The following is an 18,327-nucleotide window of genomic DNA, read 5'->3' as shown; positions in this document are numbered from 1 at the left end:
CATGAACATCCTCCCCCCATGAACCTCCTTCACAAATATTTAACTAAATAATTAAATATAAAAAGTATTTTTAAGCAGCCAAAATAAAAACACTAATCGATTCACCAAGATTTCCACTCTACTTCATTCTCAATCTTAATACAAACGGTTCAATCTTGTGAAGCTACTTATCTATCTATGAAACAGACCCCAGATATACAGGGATCTCTATGTAAATTATTAGGGTATTATTTGTAATGTGCTTATCACAATATGCCCTGAAGTCACTGAGAGTCAGTGGACACTCAAATCAGATGCCACTCCAATCTCTTCTTGCTTCTGTAGTTAACCCAGATCTTGGACAGCACTGTCATGGAGGGTGATCCTTTGTATTTGACAACACCTCAGATTACTTGCCTGGCTCTGAAGCTTCCGTGGTGCTTTGTTGGGCTCAGGAATGTGTCACTCTAACCTGAATTCTTCTCTATCTGATTAGTACAAAGAATTGTTCTATAAGTACGCGTCTCAAACTCTGTCTTTCCCATATACCTCTTCAAAAATAATTTCTTAGCCTATAAATATTAGTCTGGGGGACTGTCTAATTCAACTTTCTTTTTATGGTCTCATCTCTGGCAAGGACTGCTGTAAACATCTTCTGTTTGAGTAGCTAATGTCCACCAAATAGTTACCTTTGTTTTATAAACATTATCTGCAGGGAAGAAAAGCTATATGCATGACATGGACCAAACATTCCAAATGAGAGATGGAGCCACATTGGGCTGCTGCAGAGAAGGCATGGGCAAGTTTCATGATGAAGCAACTCTTTCCTGTTTGTGTGCAGAAGCATGCGTCTCAGACTTCCTATCTAAATCTTCCAGATTGAAGCTCATTAAGAAGTGTAATCTAATTTACATGTCCTTAGTAGTAATAAAGACAAAGTTTTGTGGGTAAGAGCCCTGAATTCTCTGGCAGAGGACCTAGGTTTGATTCCCAGCACCTACACTATGGTTTGCAAGCACGTGCTACTCCAGCTCCAGGGTACTCAGTAATACCCTCTTCCCACCTGTGGGCTACTGCAGACATATGGTGCAAGTGAACTCACTCAATTACACACAGAGACTTACAAAATAAACAGATAGATACTTTAAAAACAGAAATACATTTTAAAGGATCATTAGGCCGAGATTTATTCAGTGTTCATTCACCTGCCTAGCTCTACCATCTTGACAAATGTCCTTTTCTTCAAAGAGTGACATTTGCATGAGTCTGATATAAATATCACGGCAATGCACAAAAAAATTGTCTTTCATGGGAGTATTGATAAACCCTGAAATTATGCCGCTGTTATTAAAAGAAAAACAAATGTTTGATCTTGTCAAGAATACTGTCAAACTGCCTTTTCTACATGGAAGAAAAGAACATTTTCTTTTTCTTCCAGCATCATATAGAAATTCTCTACTTAAAGAACATTGTGTCAAACTTTGAAAGGTGGCATTGATCCTAAAAGATACCCTAGAGTGATGTTTCAGTAAATTTAACTGGATTGCAGCCACATCAGGTTCAAGTGTGTCTGAGTGACGTGTATTGAGTCTATTTTCTTTGCTATAAGTCACATTAAGTACTGTCCTCAAGCTGAATGAGACTAGATCTTAAACAGTATTCTCAGTTACTGACTTAACTGAGAAATTAAGGAGAATGGTATTCATTTTAATGAAGAAAATTTTCTTAAGTTGTCAAAACAACATGCCTAGTAGAAACGGGAGCTTTCTAAATATGTACACCATTCCCACAGAAATTTCAGGCACCTGTTTCATATGAACACATTGTGAAATGAATAACCAAACAAGCACAGCTGGGGAAGCCAACTAGCTTTAGCATCTGAGCTACTGTCTGTAGATTTCAAAAGTTCATCCTGGAAGCTGCAATCAGACAAGTTATGTCTTTTTTGCAGAAACGCATTCCCTTCTGTTTCTGCTTAACAGTTTCCAAAGAATGGGAGGGAGCTAGGATTATGGCAAATGCTTCTGAACACAGCAAAGGAAATGAAGAGGTATGCATCTCGGGTTCAGTTTCATGGAGCCAGACAGGTAGTTTAAATGCTATAGCTTTTACCTGCCATTTATAACCAGAACTGGTAGACTGTTCCCTAAGACTAAACTCTTCAAACCTCAGCTCACTAATGGAGTGACTACTTACAAGTGAGATGTTGTCAGCTTCCTGGATGATTTTAGAAATGGCAATATACCTCGGAATGAATAAATGCTACTGCCTGCTTAACAAAACAAAACAAAATGCAGAATGACAGTAAAATGCTAGCACTGCCTGAAAACATGTGTTTCAATTGTTTTTCTGACACCAAACAGGAAATCAAAACTGCAGTGTCAAATATGCCTTGTAGGACGAAGCCTGCTTTGTTTGGTTACTCCATTAATGCAGGAATTCAGTTAGACTGGGTCACATGCCTTCTGGGCTAAGATAGTATGTGTCTGGACCCTACACCTTTGTTTATAAGCTAGGAACTAAAGGCCTCCCTGAATTAACAGGAATGGTTACAACTTCCTACAGCTCTGAGTTCTGCTTCATTGCTTTCTGATGCAAATGAACTGGTATTTCTTTGAGCTCTGTGGAATGCAGTAAAACACCACCTGCATCCTTCTGATGGCAAATGTGGGTCTTTTAATCATTGTTCAAAATTCTTTTCCTTTCTTTAAAGATTACTTCACAAAAAAACATCTGTTCCATACATCACATCTGCTAGCATCATCCAATTCCTTACATTGATTCAGCTGAAAGTATAAGCATTTCTAATCTTCAGAATATACAGTCAAGCAGGCTAGATGGCCCAGTGTTCAAAGGTATTTGATGTACAAGACCTGTGATCAGAGTTTGACTTTGGAACCTACAAAAATGAATGGAGATATGCTACTCCATGAAGTTGTCCTCTTACCTACACAAGCATGCCATTGCTTATATACACCCCCACACATCATATATATATATGTATGTATATATGTATATACATATATACATACATATATATATACATACATATATATACATATATATATATATATACAATTATAATAAAAATTAAGTAGCTACATGAATTTGACAAGGGTGATCTTTTTGTTGTATAATGTCTCTTATAATGATCCTCCCTGGAGATCAAATGCTAAGTTCAATCACTTTAGCCATATTGGAATTAAACACTAATTTAAAAATGTCAAAGACAAGCATTGGAATATTGTTTAAGCCTTGAATCCTAAAAATATTTCTTTAATCATACACAGACTATCCTAGCTCTGAATACAAACATGCATTACCTGATATGATTATCATAAATGTGGACACTAATACCCCAAATACAAAGTAATATATTACAATTTCTTTGTTAAGAAATAAACTACATGGAAAATAACAATTACAGTTTTTGTTGCTCTTACCAGTAAATCATAGGAAAACTAGTGGGTTTTTGTTTGTTTGTTTGTTTTTGTTTTTGTTCACGTTATCTTGTTCTAAATTAGATGAGGGATACACCCAAGAATTGTGGCTCACACTGCTGCATTCACTAGGGATTATGTTTCTTCACAGACTCAGAAAATCTGAGCTAAGGGGAGAGGAAGGTTGTCTTACTCCAATCAGTCTTAAGAACTTTTGCTCTCCACCTTTTCTGAAATGGCTCAGCAATAATGTTTTGACTCTTAGCCTCTTCTGCCCCCCACCCCTGCCAAAGAAAATCACCTCCTGGTAGTCACTAACTACCCTCTGAAAACAAGACAACTCCTTACTGCCTCCTCCACCCAAAGGAATCCCAACATCTTGGTAAATTACCATAAAGTCATGGAACACTATGATTCCAGGATTCTCTTTTCTTTCAAACTTTATTCTTAAGGATCAGATGTAGCTTGGAGTTTTTGTAGGACTCCTAACAGTGGACATGGGGGCATTTCTGACTCTTTAGCCTGATCTTGGGACCTGTTCCTCCTACTGGATTATCTCATTCATTCTTGCGATGAGGGTTTGTGCCTAGTCTTACTATAACTTGTTATGTTGTGTTTGATTGATGTTCATGGGAGGCCCACCCTTTTCTGAAGAGAAGTAGAGGATAGTGGATCTGAGGGAGAGGGGAAGTTATGGGAGTAGGGGTGGGACAAAGATGAGTGCATGGAGGGGATCGGTAGTCAGTTGGGATGTAATATTTGAAAAGGAAAGACGGGAAAGAAAAGAATCTAATGCCTTATCACACTTGAGCCAATATTAACTTGGAGTCCCACACCTCATCACACAACATCACAAATTCTGCTACCCTCCACCACCACTTTCTACTGCAGGACACCTTCAGGTTAGCCACCTGATTCTGCACAGTCCTCTGAGACAGGGTTCTTGCTTTCTCTATACATTCTGTCCTGCCTTCATTCTTTTTATTATAATTCTGTCCTGTAATTTCTATGCTCTGTCTTCATGTCACTGAGATTTTATGGCTCTTTGTAGAGACACTCTCTTGCGTAAAATCTCAAATTATTTCTCTTTTTTCTCTTCAAAATTTTCCAATTCTATTTATGCCCTAAATACAAGGGCACCTACATATGTAAAAGAAACATGACAAAAGCTTAAATCATCTATCAAACCTAACACACTAATAGTTGGAGACTTAAACACCACACTCACACCAATGGACAGCTCTGGGGGAAAGAAACTTAACAATGAAATAAGGGAACAAACAGACATTATGACTCAAAGAGACTTAGCAGAAATCTATAGAATGTTCCACCCAAACACAAAACAATGTACCTTCTTCTCAGCACCTCATGGAACCTTCTCTAAAATTGAACACATACTTGTCAGAAAGCAAATATCAACACATAAAAAGATTAGAATAACCCACTATATCTTATCAGGTCACCATAGCTTAAAGTTAGAATTCAACAACCACACAAATTGCAGAAAGCCTACAAACTCATAGAAACTGAACAATGCTCAGCTGAATCAACACTAGTTCCAGGAAGAAATAAGGAAAGAAATTAAAAACTTCCTAGAATTCAATGAAAATGAATGCACAACATACTCAAACTTGTGGTACACCATAAAAGCCATGCTAAGCACTAAGTTCACAGCACTAAATGCCTACATAAAGAATTTGGAGAAACCTCACTCTAGCAACTTAACAGCACACCTGAAATATCTAGAACAAAAAGAAACAAACTTACCCAGGAGTAGTGGAAGGCAGAGAATAATCAAACTGAGGGCTGAAATCAATAAAATAAAAACAAAGAGAAGAATACAAAGAATCAAGGAAACAAAGAGTTTATTAGATAAAATCAACAAATGCACAAATTCATATCAAAATTAAACAAAAGGCAGAGAGGGAATTCCAAATTAGCAAAATAAGAAACAAAGGGGACATAAAAACAGACACTGAGGAAATCCAAACAATTATTAAGTCATACTTCAAAAATAAAAAAATAAACAATTTACTGGATAGGTACCAAGTATGAAAATTAAATCAAGATCAGGTAAACAATTTAAATTTAATATACCCCCAAGGATATAGAAGCAGTAATTAAAATTCTCCCAACCAAAACAAACAAAAAAGCAATCAAACAAAAACCAGAAATACACAGTTTCATCACAGAATTCTACAAGAATTTCAAAGAAGAGCTAACACCAATATTCCTCAAATTGTTCCAAACAATAGACACAGAAGAGGCATTGACAAACTCTTTCTATGAGGCCATAGTTACTCTGATACCAAAACCACACAAAGATGCAGCAAAGAAAGAGAATTGCATACTAATCTCATTCATTATCATTAATGCAAAAATAATAAAATACTAGAAAACCAAAACCAGAAACACGTCAAAAAAGTATCCACCATGATCAAGTAAGCTTCATGCCAGAGATGTAGAGATAAATCAACATATAAAAAAAATCTGTCAAATAATCCAACATAAAAACAAACTGAAAAAATCATCTAGTCATTTCATTACATATTGAAAAAGACCTTGACAATTCAACACCCCTTAGTGATAAAGGTTTTAGAGAAATCAGGGATACATTGACCATGCCCAAACATAATAAAAAGCAATATACAGCAGGTTGATAGCCAACACCAAATTAAGGGAGAGAAATTCAAAGCAATTCTACTAAAATAAGGAATAAGACAAGGCTGTCCACTCTCTCCATATCTATTCAATACAGTACTAAAAGTTCTTGCTAGACTAATAACAAAAAAAGGATATCAAGGGAATACAAATTGGAAAGGAAGCTTTCACTGCTTGCAGATGATATGATAACACACATAATTGACCCCAAAATTTCTACCAGGAAACTCCACAGCTCTAAAACATCATCAGTAATGTGTGGAGATACAAAATCAACTAAAAAAAAGTCAATAGGCCTTCTACATACAAATGATAAAGATTCTAAGAACGAAATCAGTGAAACAGTACTCTTTACAATAACCGCAAATAACATAAAATGTCTTGAGGTAACTCTAACAAATAAATGAAATACCTTTATGACAAGAACTTCAAGCATTTGAAGAAAGAAATTGAAGAGGATATCAGAAAATCAAAACCTTTCCCATTCTCCTGTATAGGTAGGATTAACATAGTAAAAATGGCAATCTTCCAAAACCAAATCTACAGTTTCAAAGCAATCCCCATAAAAAGCCTGATGGGAGATGTCATTCTGTAAATATGTTTCTCATACTGGTTAATGAATAAAGCACTGTTGGCCAATAGGAAAGCAAGATAGGCGGGACTAGGAGATAAGGAGGTTTCGAGGAAGTAGTAGGAAGGAGTCAGCATGTAGAGACTGGAGAGAGCAGATGCCAGCCCCACTCTCCAGTAAGATGAGACCATGTGAAAATACTTAGATTAATAGAAATGGGTTAATACTTAAGACAGAGCTAGTCAATAAGAAACAAGTAACTGGCCAACAGCATTATATCAAATACAGTGTGTCTGTGTGTTATTTGGGGCTGTCACGGTGATGGGTCCAGGCCAGCAGAGAAAACCTACTCGCAACCAAAGCCCAATACAATTCTTCATAGACCTCAAAGGAGTAATACTCAACTTCATATGGGAAAAATAAAAATCCCAGGAAAACAATCCTGTACAGTGAAGGATCTTCACAAGGCATCACAATTTTTTACTTTAAGCTCTACTGTAGAGCTATAAAAATAAAAATAGCTTGGTATTGGCACTAAAACAGACATGTGGATCAATAGATTCAAATCAAAGATTTTGAAATAAATTAATGTATCTATGATCACCTGCATTTTGACAAGTAAGTCACATTTTCATTATGGAAAAAAAAAAAAGAAAACATCTTTGACAAATGGTGCTGGCATTATTGGATGTTAACATGTAAATAGCTCCTATCTATTGCCATGCACAGAGCACAAGTCCAAGTGAAGCAAAGACCTCAACATAAAGCCAGTTTCACTGGACCTGATAGGAGAAAGAGGGAAGTAGCCTTGACTGCATTGTCATCGGAGACCACTTCCTGATATATTGAGATTGACAATAAATGGGACCTCCTGAAACTGAAAAGTTACTGTAAGAAAAGGACACAGTCAATAACTCAAAACAACAGTCTACAGAATGGTGAAAAATCTTCACCAGCCCACATCTGACAGAGGATTGACCCCAAAAAGATCTAAAGAACTCAAGAAACTGGACATGAATTGGGGTACAGATATAAACAGAGAATTCTCAACAGAAAAATCTCAATTTGCCAAAATACACTTAAAGAATTGTACAGCATCCTTATGCATTAGAGAAATGCAAATCAAAACAACTCTGAGGCATGTCTTTACTCCTACCAGAATGGCTAAAATCTGATGACAGCTTATATTGGTAATGATGTGGAGTAAGGGGAATGCTCTTCCACTGCTGATGAGAGTACAAACTTGCACAGCCACATTGTAAATCAGTATGGCAGTTTCTCAGAAAATTGGGAATCAATCTACCTCCAGAAGCAGCCAAATCACTAGGGCATAAACCCAAAGGATGCTCAGTCATACCGCATGGATAACTGCTCAACTCTTTCCATAGGAGCATTATGTGTAATACCCAGAATATGAAAACAATATAGACATACCTCAACTGAAGAATGGATTAAGAAAATATGGTAATTTACACAATTGAGTATTATTTAGCTGTAAAAAAAACATGGCATCTTGAAAATTTCAGGCAAATGGATGGAACTAGAAAAAAAATCATTCTGAGTGAGGTAACCCAGACACAGAAAAACAAAACAAAACAAAACACTGTATGTACTCACTCATAAGTGTATATTAGATGTAAAACAACAGATAACCAGGCTATGATCCACAACCCCAGAGAAGCTACATGACAAGGAGGACCTTAAGGGAAGTAGATGAGATCTTCTGGGTAAACTAAGGGTGGAAGAGTAGAGTAGAGGCAATAGGAGATGGGAACATGAGATATTGGAGTGGCTAAGTTGGGGACAGAGAGAGAAGGAGAGCAATAAACCATATATTTTTACATAGTGTGACATTATGAGGTTAGTAACAAACCTAGTGATAGGCAAAGTCCCAGAAATACACAAGGATCACCCTAGCTAAGACTCCTAGCAATAATGGAGAGGGTCCTTGAACTAGCCTTCCCCTGTAATGAGATTAGTTACTAGCCTTATTGTCATCATAGAACCTTCATCCAGTAACTGATGTAAGCAGATGCAGAGATCCACAGCCAGGCACTGGGCTGAGCTGCAGCAGTCCATTTGAAGAGACGGTGGAGGGATCATATGAATAATGGGAAGGTCAAGAACATGATGGGGAAACCCACAGAGAAAGATAACCCAAGCCAGTGGGAGCTCATGGGCTCTGGACCGACAGCTAGGGGGGCCACATGAGCCCTTAGTAGGCTCTCTGCAAATGGACAGCAGTTGTATAGTTTGGTCTTGTTGAGAGACTCTGGCAGTTCCTTCTTCTGTGTTTTACTGGGCAGCCTTCTACAGTCTATTTCCCACTATGTAACAATGTGGGTTCCTTCCTTGTAAGCCTACATAGTGAATGCCCCTTTCTGTTGCTGTTAAATTCTCAAAGCCCTTAAACTTATTCAAACCCTAAAATTGTTCAGATCATCTACAAGGCCCTAAATGTTTTGCTTCTTCCTCCCTATGCCATTGTATCCCTTAGCCAAGTTGTGTCTTTCAGGTTGTCCCCTCCCCCTGCCTACCCAGGTGCCCATGTAATGGTTCGCCTGAATCCAAGCAAGGTCCCTGGCTAGTGACAATGGCCTCACTGGGGTCAAGATTTTGAATGCAAGTATCTAGGCCTTGGTATGTAAAGCAGTACAGACCTAAAAAATATTACCAGGCAATTTACATGCACATTAGATTTTTTCAAAAAGAAAAATGATGTGTGTGTTAGTACCAGAATGAGGAAAAAATCAAAATAAAATTTTAAAGATTAATATCTTCTCTTGAAACTCCACTACCTTTTCATTAAAAATAATACCTTAGAAAATTTCTTTGAAACATATGCATTTTTTATATTAAATAAGCCTTTTGACAGTTTTATAACCTCCAGTATCCAAGTCAAGGACCTAGGAGCTATCTGTTTGAAATGCAAACATCAAGGAAGATAGTGTGCCATCTCTACTTTCATTGGGAGAGTAACAACCTGATTTCTTTGGGTTCCTTTCTCCAAATTGGAGAATTATATCCTGTCATTTTTGCTGTAGATTAAGGCAATTAGCTAACATAGATAGTCAACCCCCCAATTTAGCATGAATTGTTCATTTCAAAGGGTATTGTCCTCTTACTTGAGGACCTGTTATTGTTCATCTTCATGTGTGATAGATTAAGCAGTTTCTGCTTGCTTGGAAGAAAGAACAAGATTGTTCCCGTCTTTGCCAATCCTTAATCTGTTACTTCTTCATATTCCATTTCAGTGCTTATTCAGTATTATAAGTGTTTTCTTCTCCTAGTACCTTGGCAGAGAGTATCTCTGGGTTTGGAGCTCTGGACACTTGAGATTTCTACCCTAGATGCAAGCTGCATTTGATGTCTCATTTCCACATCACCTTGAGCCATGTTGTAGATGAGCAGACATGCCTCCACCCTCTCTCTCCCAACTTTAACCACAGCAGCAACCTCTGTTCTTATGATCACCAAGGGCAAGAAGAGTTCACTAGGAAACACATAGAGTAGTAAGTAGTTGAGCTTGGTATTTCAGGAACAGTGAAGTCTGACCTCCACAGTGCAGCCAAAACGGGGCTGAGCAGCAATGGCAAAGGGCTTCCTCGAGCTACTGGATGTAGAAGTCATGGTTTTCTATTTCTCTTGCACTTGGCCATCTTGAAGACATTTGGGATAGTGCTTTTCCTGGAAGAGGTGGCAGGTTTCTTAAGAGGCCATGTTTACTCACAATTTCATATGCTTTACATGCAATATACATAAACATGTTATTATTCATTCAGACATTTACTGGGGAAAAAACTAACACAGCCCTGACTTGGTGATTCAGTAGGAGATTGCAGGATCAAAGCAGAGCCTGTCAGGACTGGTGTTTTTGTTTACCAGGGTCTTGTACTTTTTATCTAGCCAGCATGGATAGCTTAAATTCCACTGCATGCCCCTTGTGTAAATGATTCAGAGACCACAACCTTGGTGTTTTAATCCTAATATTCTTTTATAAACCTAGAATTCACATTAATCCTAGCATGTGTGTGAACATGAGTCACAATTTCCCCTTTTAATTTTCTAAGCATTTAAAACACATTGTATAGAGGACACATTCCATTATCACTATCGATGGTTTCTTCTTTACTGTTTTATTCTTTTAACATTTCCTAGTAGTCTCTGGGCTTCTGAAAATCTGAAATAATACTGGAGTATTTTATTTTATAATGATGACATGCACAATCTTTATGCATTTTGTCCCCGTCACTACAGATCCCAGTACCTGGAAGTGCTGTTCATAATTCTATGTGGGCATGATTGGCTGGAGGCAAAATTAGAATGAGCTGTCATTCATAGAATGTGTTAATGATCCTAATCAGATGCATAAAAATATTTTGTTTTTCATCTCAAAATATAAAACCATCAAACCAATTAACCTAGATGGCATATTACAGTGATTTTAATGACTGTCACTATTTAAATTATTACTGCACAGTAAAATATTAGAAATAAATTAAGCTTCTTTCTTATTCTCCTTTCAAATTTCTGTTCATAATTCTTCCTTTGTCTCCTGTCCCACTCCAGATTTCTACCTCAAGCTGACTTGATTGCTCTGATGACCTCAATCAAAAGGCAATTACCTCGTGAGGGGTGGAAGGTAATTATTCCTATCGTGTGGAGATTGAACACTCCGGAATAGACAGCTGCCGTTTTTTTACAGGATGACATTATTACCACAGAATTGGACCCTGAAAAATTTTTGATGCATGTAAAAGTCTACGATAAGTTGTTGATTTATTTGCATGATTCCCATGGCAGCCATTCGTCTCCCTGCTACAAGCCTGTTTCTATAAAACAACCTGAATAAGACTGTATGTAGCCTTTGAAGAAACTTGAAGGTGGACTCAGGTTTTCAAATCAGGCTCACAAAGCACAAAGTACTATGAGATGATTTCACCACACTACAAAAAGCTTACAGAAACTACTGCAAAGTGTGTATTTATAAAACTGATAAAATTCAGAAACATGAAATGCACTAAATAGCAGGAAAACTTCAACAATGGGGAAAAGGAAGTCATAAAATTGCCAGTTACTTTCCCTGCATACCATAAAGCATGCTATTTGTCAATCTGAACATACTACAATTGGGTGTGTGCACGTGACCCTGACGTGACCAATGGACAGTCGTTCCTGGATTTTTTGCTAGGACTTCGGACTGGTGTGAAAATTGCCGTCCGTCATCTCAGACATTTACCCCCTTCATTTCCAGTTGATCCTGCTGTTTGGGGAGATTTGGGAGGTATGGCAATGCTGGGGGGTGATGCGTCACTGGAGGTGGGTTTTTGAGCTTGTGGTTGGAGATGTGAGATCTTAGCATCACCCAGTCTCAGCCTCTTTCCCACCACTTGCTGACAGGTCTCCCCACCACAGAAATATGGACTTTCAAAACTCTGGAAGCATAGCCCCAAGGAAATCCATTCTTCGAAAAGTTGTTTGCACATGGTGTTTTACCACAGCAGTGGGATGTGCACATGCGCATGTGAGTGCATGCGTGCGTGTGCATGCGTGTGCGTGTGTGTGTGCTTGTGCGTGTGCATGCGTGTGCGTGTGTGTGTGCTTGTGCGTGTGCATGCGTGTGCGTGTGTGTGCTTGTGCGTGTGCTGTGTGTGCTGCGTGTACATGTGCGTGTGCTTGTGTGTGTGTGTTGCGTGTGCGCGTGTGTGTATGTATCCACTAAATAATATCTCTACCCCTACACTAGAATGTATCAACGGAAAACCACATCCTTTGGAGAGTGCCTAAGGTAAGAACTGAGAGAAAATGTTCCCAATACAACAGCAGGAACGAAAGAGCCCTCTCTTCCTTCCCCTTCCCTCGTGTAGTCTCTCTGAATTACAGTTAGGCTCTTGGACATTGAATTGATCTCAAAATTAGTCAATGCTAAAAATTATTTATTTATTTACCTCAGCATCATACCAGTTCAGAATGAAATCTGTATGTATTTACTTGTAGAAAATACCAACTGATAGTATGGAATTTGGATGTTCCCTTAAATACAAAAGACAGTTCTTTCTGCATAACTGAACACTTTTCTGATGGGAAGATAGTCATAGCTTCCAGATCTCAGGGGAGGGATGAGGGCCAAGTAAAACAACAAGGGAGCTAGCGTTAATATGGAACTGCGTTTCTTAAGCTAAAATTTGCAAAAATCTTTATGCTTATGTTAATACTAAATGGTTATTATCTAAACTGTAACAGCAGTTGGCATACCTATTTGTGCAAAGCATTTGTCCATATTTTCTGCCTCGCTTTTCACACATTACTATCCATTGCTGGGATTTCTTTCTTTCACAGGGGACCACATGATTGATGTTTAAGATTCATCAAAAAACAAATCTGAATCAAACTAAATCAGTCTGTGGCGCTTCATAGCCGGACTTTATAATTAAGAAAGGGCTATGCTAAATCAACCTGGATGGTTTTCTAACACCATGTATGTCTGTTTATCCCAGCCTCAGATTTATCCTGAGTGTGGCTCTTACTTTGCCTTATTTTAATTATCTGTCTCCCTCGCCAGCCTTCCTCAAAAATCTTCTCAGCTCCTTGTTATCACACATCAGGGAAAATCAGTATGTGCTGCTGAACAGTGGATGTTGCACGTTGAATTAATAAAGGCAATAGTGTCTAGGAGGTACTTATGTAAGTAATTTATTTGTGTATTAAATAAGGAGCATGTATACAATTACTTGATTGTCAAAGGAACAATCACAATGCAAAAACTCAAGAATAAAAATTGTTTCCTCCTTGCCAATTTAAAATGTCCTAGAAACTGACCTCAGTTCCTGCAGACTCCGCTATTGAATCCATCCTACTGTAAGTAAAGATACTGATTTTAAATGGAGCATGATATATACCACTCATTAGCTACAGTCCATATAGCTCTAGCTTAGTATCATCACTGATTTCCTTGCTGTGGGGCTTTGTATTTAACACTTCCCAACCCTAATAAGCTAAAACAACCAATTAGCCCTTCACGGCACAGCATGGTTCCAGCATCCATCCAGAGTTGTGAGAGGATAAAAACAGAAGCCACCATTTCACCCAGATATAGAAAATTGGGACCATTTGTAAAACACAATTTTAAACTCTATGAAATAAATCTTTCAACTTCCCGAAGGATTCCATTTATTTCATTGTCCTTCATTCTACCAACAACATTCTCTAGGCTCTACAAAATTAAAGCGCTCACCCTACCAAGGAGCAGGATCTGTCTGTACCTCTAACACCTGCAGCCTATGCCAACAGCAGTTTAAAGAGCATCCCTGGGTTGCTACTGTGGGCCTCATCAGTTGAGTGTCCTCTAAAGGAAATGATAGTAGAGTGAGAATGGGCCGTATTTACTGTTTGTTTGGTCAATGTTTAGGCAAATGTTCTCATTTGCTGAGACAATAGAGCATTAAAACATTGAAGTAAACTTTCACAGCTAGGGACGTGACACGCCTTTATTTCTTTGTGGATGGTATACGAAGCTTGAACTTTTGTACAATATCCATTGTTCAATTTGGACTCATTGACAGGCTTGTGAGGTATGAACTTTGACAGTGGCTTTATTTGTAAGGAATATAGAGACATTTTACACTGAGTCCTGATCTAATTCAACAGTTATTTCATGAAAAAAAAAATAAACAAACAAACAAAAAACAATCATTGTCTTCGGGGAATGGAATTTTGAGTGGGGTTTAATGATTGGACATTTTTCATTTTATCAGTGAACTAGAAAGGGAAAAGTTCTGAGCATTCTTTCCCCTGGAAATAAATCTGGCTTCTAGAATAAGCCTTGGGAATAGTCCCATTAATCAGAATGCCTACTCTCTAACAAAATAATCTAATATGGAATTTAATTTTGGCCTTTGATAAATAGTTCAATCACATGCTATCTGCATGGAAAAATCAGGAGTGAGAAGCAGAGACACATAGATGAAAACATATTAGAAGAAGTGTTGGTATTGGAATGAAACAGCTGATTGCCAGGAAAGGCCTTTCACATGACCTGGGGAGCTCAGGCCTGAGTTGCGCAGCTGTGGTGATATGGTGAAAAGTCTTTCTGATTGGTGTTATAAATAAGGTTTATATTGTAGGGTATAGTGTTTGGGGAAATATCTTTAAAAAGATCATTTGCTGGAAATTTTTTATCCTGTAAGGAACTAAGCGTATACAAACGATAGTTTTCATTTGTCTCTGATAATGTTGCAGTATCAGATTTGATGAATTTCACTCCATAACAGAACTGGGGAGGGTTTAACACAACTCTCGGAGTAAGCTTCTAAAGACTTCATATCTGTTTGGTTTTATTGCCTTTTTGGGTTTCAGACATAGTTCTAAAACACTCCACAACACAAAAAAACAATTGTGAGTCAGACAATTTTTTTTCCATTTAGAATAAAACTCCATAGATTTTCTTTTTTACAAAGTTATTTACAAAGGCATGTGAAAAAATAAAGTAACTTTACTGTCCAGAAACTGGAGATGATTTATTTTTTCTAATATGGCCATTCTGGTAGGATTCTGCCAGCCCACTCTGATATTCTTGTTGAAGTCATATAGAAATCACAAATGTAATCTTGGATTAACCTTTACAAGATTGGCTTTTCAAGCAGTGTTGCAAGCAGCAAGAATACAGGGGCAGAATGCAAGATACTTTGAAATGTTGTCCGGTTTAATCTTTAAATTACCTCTGCACTAGGGCTGTATTTTTCATAAATCTAAAGAAAAGTTGTTCAAGTCAGCATGGTGTTGCAGTTTAGAAGATACCACAGTTGAAGCATAAAAGTTTTCTGTCATCACACTTCTCAGCTGGGCTCAGTGGAACCTACCTATGCTCTCAAAACTCATGCAACAGAGACAGGGAGGGTCATAAATTCAAGGTCAGCATGGGCCACAAGCTCAAAAGACTGCAAGCACAGGGTGTGGCTCATTGGTAGAATGCTTGTCTGGCATATGCAGACAAAATCCTGAATCTGAACTTGAGCGAAAACAAAGCATTCCATTGCACACAACTGAGGTTCCCAAGGTATCAAATTAAGAACTTAATATGTATTAAATCTAATAATATCTAGTTACCATTACAGTATTCAAGGACATGAACCAGATGTGCTTGCTGGAGAGTAAAGATGATGGGAATATCACAAGGACCACGATGTGGTGAATTTGTGAAAGAACAGAAATAAATCATGGCTGTCTTCAAGATATTTTCCACAGAATATATATTAAATTCTTCAACCTTGTCTTTGACACTATAATAATGTACATAATGTAAATCATGGGGGAAGCTTATATAGTGAAAATGATAATGGCCATGATGATAGTTTTATTAGTAAAGTCACTCAGAATCTTCAACACAATGCATTTCTGGGGACATGAAGATATGGGGACTGCATGTGTGGAGGGTAGTGTTCAAGTACAAGTACAAGTACACTCATGTCATATTTTAACACTAATCAATTTCTTTCCATAATAAATCTTATCTAATTAGAACAGGGTTTTTTGTTTTTGTTTATTTGTTTACTTGTTTGCATTCATAACATAATTTCTTTATTGATTCTTTGCGAATTTTATATCATACAACCCAATTCTGCTCTTTTCCAAGTCTTCCTATATCCTCTCCTCATACTTGCAGCAACACAAAAGAAATTTTTTAAAACTTCAACCCAAAAGATAACATAGCAAGAAAACAAACAATCATAAGAGTATAGCAAAACAAAATAAAACAACAAACACCGCCCCATAGAAATCAATGCACTGTAGATACTTTTCTCCATGTAGCCTGATCTCACTTGGACCAGTTACTCTCCACCAACTAGGTCCCGACAGCTGCTTATATAATAACCATTCCTGGGTCATGGAAGAAATAAAGAAAGAAGTTAAAGATTACCTAGAATTCAATGGAACTGAAGACACAACATACCCAAATTTAGGGGACACTTTGAGGCAGTGCTAAGAGGAAAGTTCATGGCACTAAGTGCCCATATAAAGAAAACGAAGATTAGTCACATTAGAAAATTAACAGCACAACTGAAAGCCTTAGAACAAAAAAAAAAAAAAAAAAAGCAATCTCACCATCTCACCCCAGAGGAGTAGATTTCAAGATATAATCAATTTGAGGGCTAAAATCAATAAAGTGTAAACTAGGAAAACAATACAAAGAATCAATATAACAAAGAGTTGGTTTTTCAAGAAAATATGAACTAACCAACACACAGAGAAAGAATATGCAAATCAACAAATCAGAAATGAAAAGGGGTTCATAACAATGGACACTGAGAAAATCCAGAGAATTTTCAGATCATACTTTGAAAACCTGTACTCCACAAAGTTTGAAAATTCAAAGGAAATGGACAAATTTCTTGATAACTGTCACTTACCAAAATTAAATCAAGAACACATAAGCAATTTAAATAAACCTATAACCCCTAATGAAATAGAAGCAGTCTAAAAGTCTCCCAACCAAAAAAAAGCACAGGGCAGATGGTTTCAGTACAGAATTCTAACAGAATTCATAAAAGAGCTAATACCAATACTCCTCAAATTGTTCCACACAATAAAAGCAGAAGGTTCATTACCAAACTGTTTTTGCAAGGCTACAATTACCTTGGTACACAAGCCACACAAAAACACAACTAAGAAAGAAGACTACAGACCAATATACCTCATGAACATTAATGCAAAAATACTCAATAAAATACTCAAATCAAATACAAGAATACATCAGAGAAATCATCCAACACGACCAAGTACGCTTCATCCCAGGGATTCAGGGATGGTTCAACATACAAATATACATCATTGTGATCAACCATATAAACAAATGAAAAAGAAAAATCATATAATCATATCACTAGATGCTGAAAAACCCTTTGATAAAATCTAATACCATTTCATGATAATGGTCTTGGAGAGATCAAGAATGACAGAAACATACCTAAACATAATAAAATCAATATACAGTAAATCAAAAGCCAATATCAAACTGAATGGAGAGAAACTTAAGGCAATTCTTCTAAAATCAGGAAAAAGACAAGGCTGCCCAATCTCTCCATATCTCTTCAATATTGTACTTGAAGACAACAAAAGGAGATCAAGGGGGGTAAATATATGAAAGAAAGAAGTCAAATGGTAACTATATGCAGATGATGTGATAGTTTACATAATTGACCCGAAAAATTCTACCAGGAAACTCCTATAGCTGATAAACACACCTTCAGCAAATTAGTAGGATACAAGATTAACAACAACAAAAAATCAGTAGCCCTACTATATACAGACAATAAAGTGGTCAAGAAAGAAATCAAAGACACATCACCCTTTACAATAGCCAAAAACAACATAAAATATCTTGGGGTAGTGCTAACTAAACAAGTGAATGATCTATATAGCAAAACCTTTGTGTCTTTAAAGAAATAAATAAATAAAAGAAGATAACAGAAAATGGAAAGATCTCCCTTGGTCTTGAATAGTTACAATCAACATAGTAAAAATGGCAATCTTGCTAAAAGCTATCGTCAGTTTCAATGTAATCTTTATCAAAATCCCAGCACAATACTTCACTGACCTTAAACTTTCTATGGAAAAACAAAAGACCCAGGATAGCCACAACAACCCTGTAAAATAAAAGAACTTCAGAAGGCATCACCA

This window comes from Phodopus roborovskii, unplaced genomic scaffold (genome assembly GCF_943737965.1).
Source record: "Phodopus roborovskii unplaced genomic scaffold, PHOROB, whole genome shotgun sequence".
Taxonomy (NCBI): domain Eukaryota; kingdom Metazoa; phylum Chordata; class Mammalia; order Rodentia; family Cricetidae; genus Phodopus; species Phodopus roborovskii.
This window is presented reverse-complemented; position numbering follows the sequence as displayed.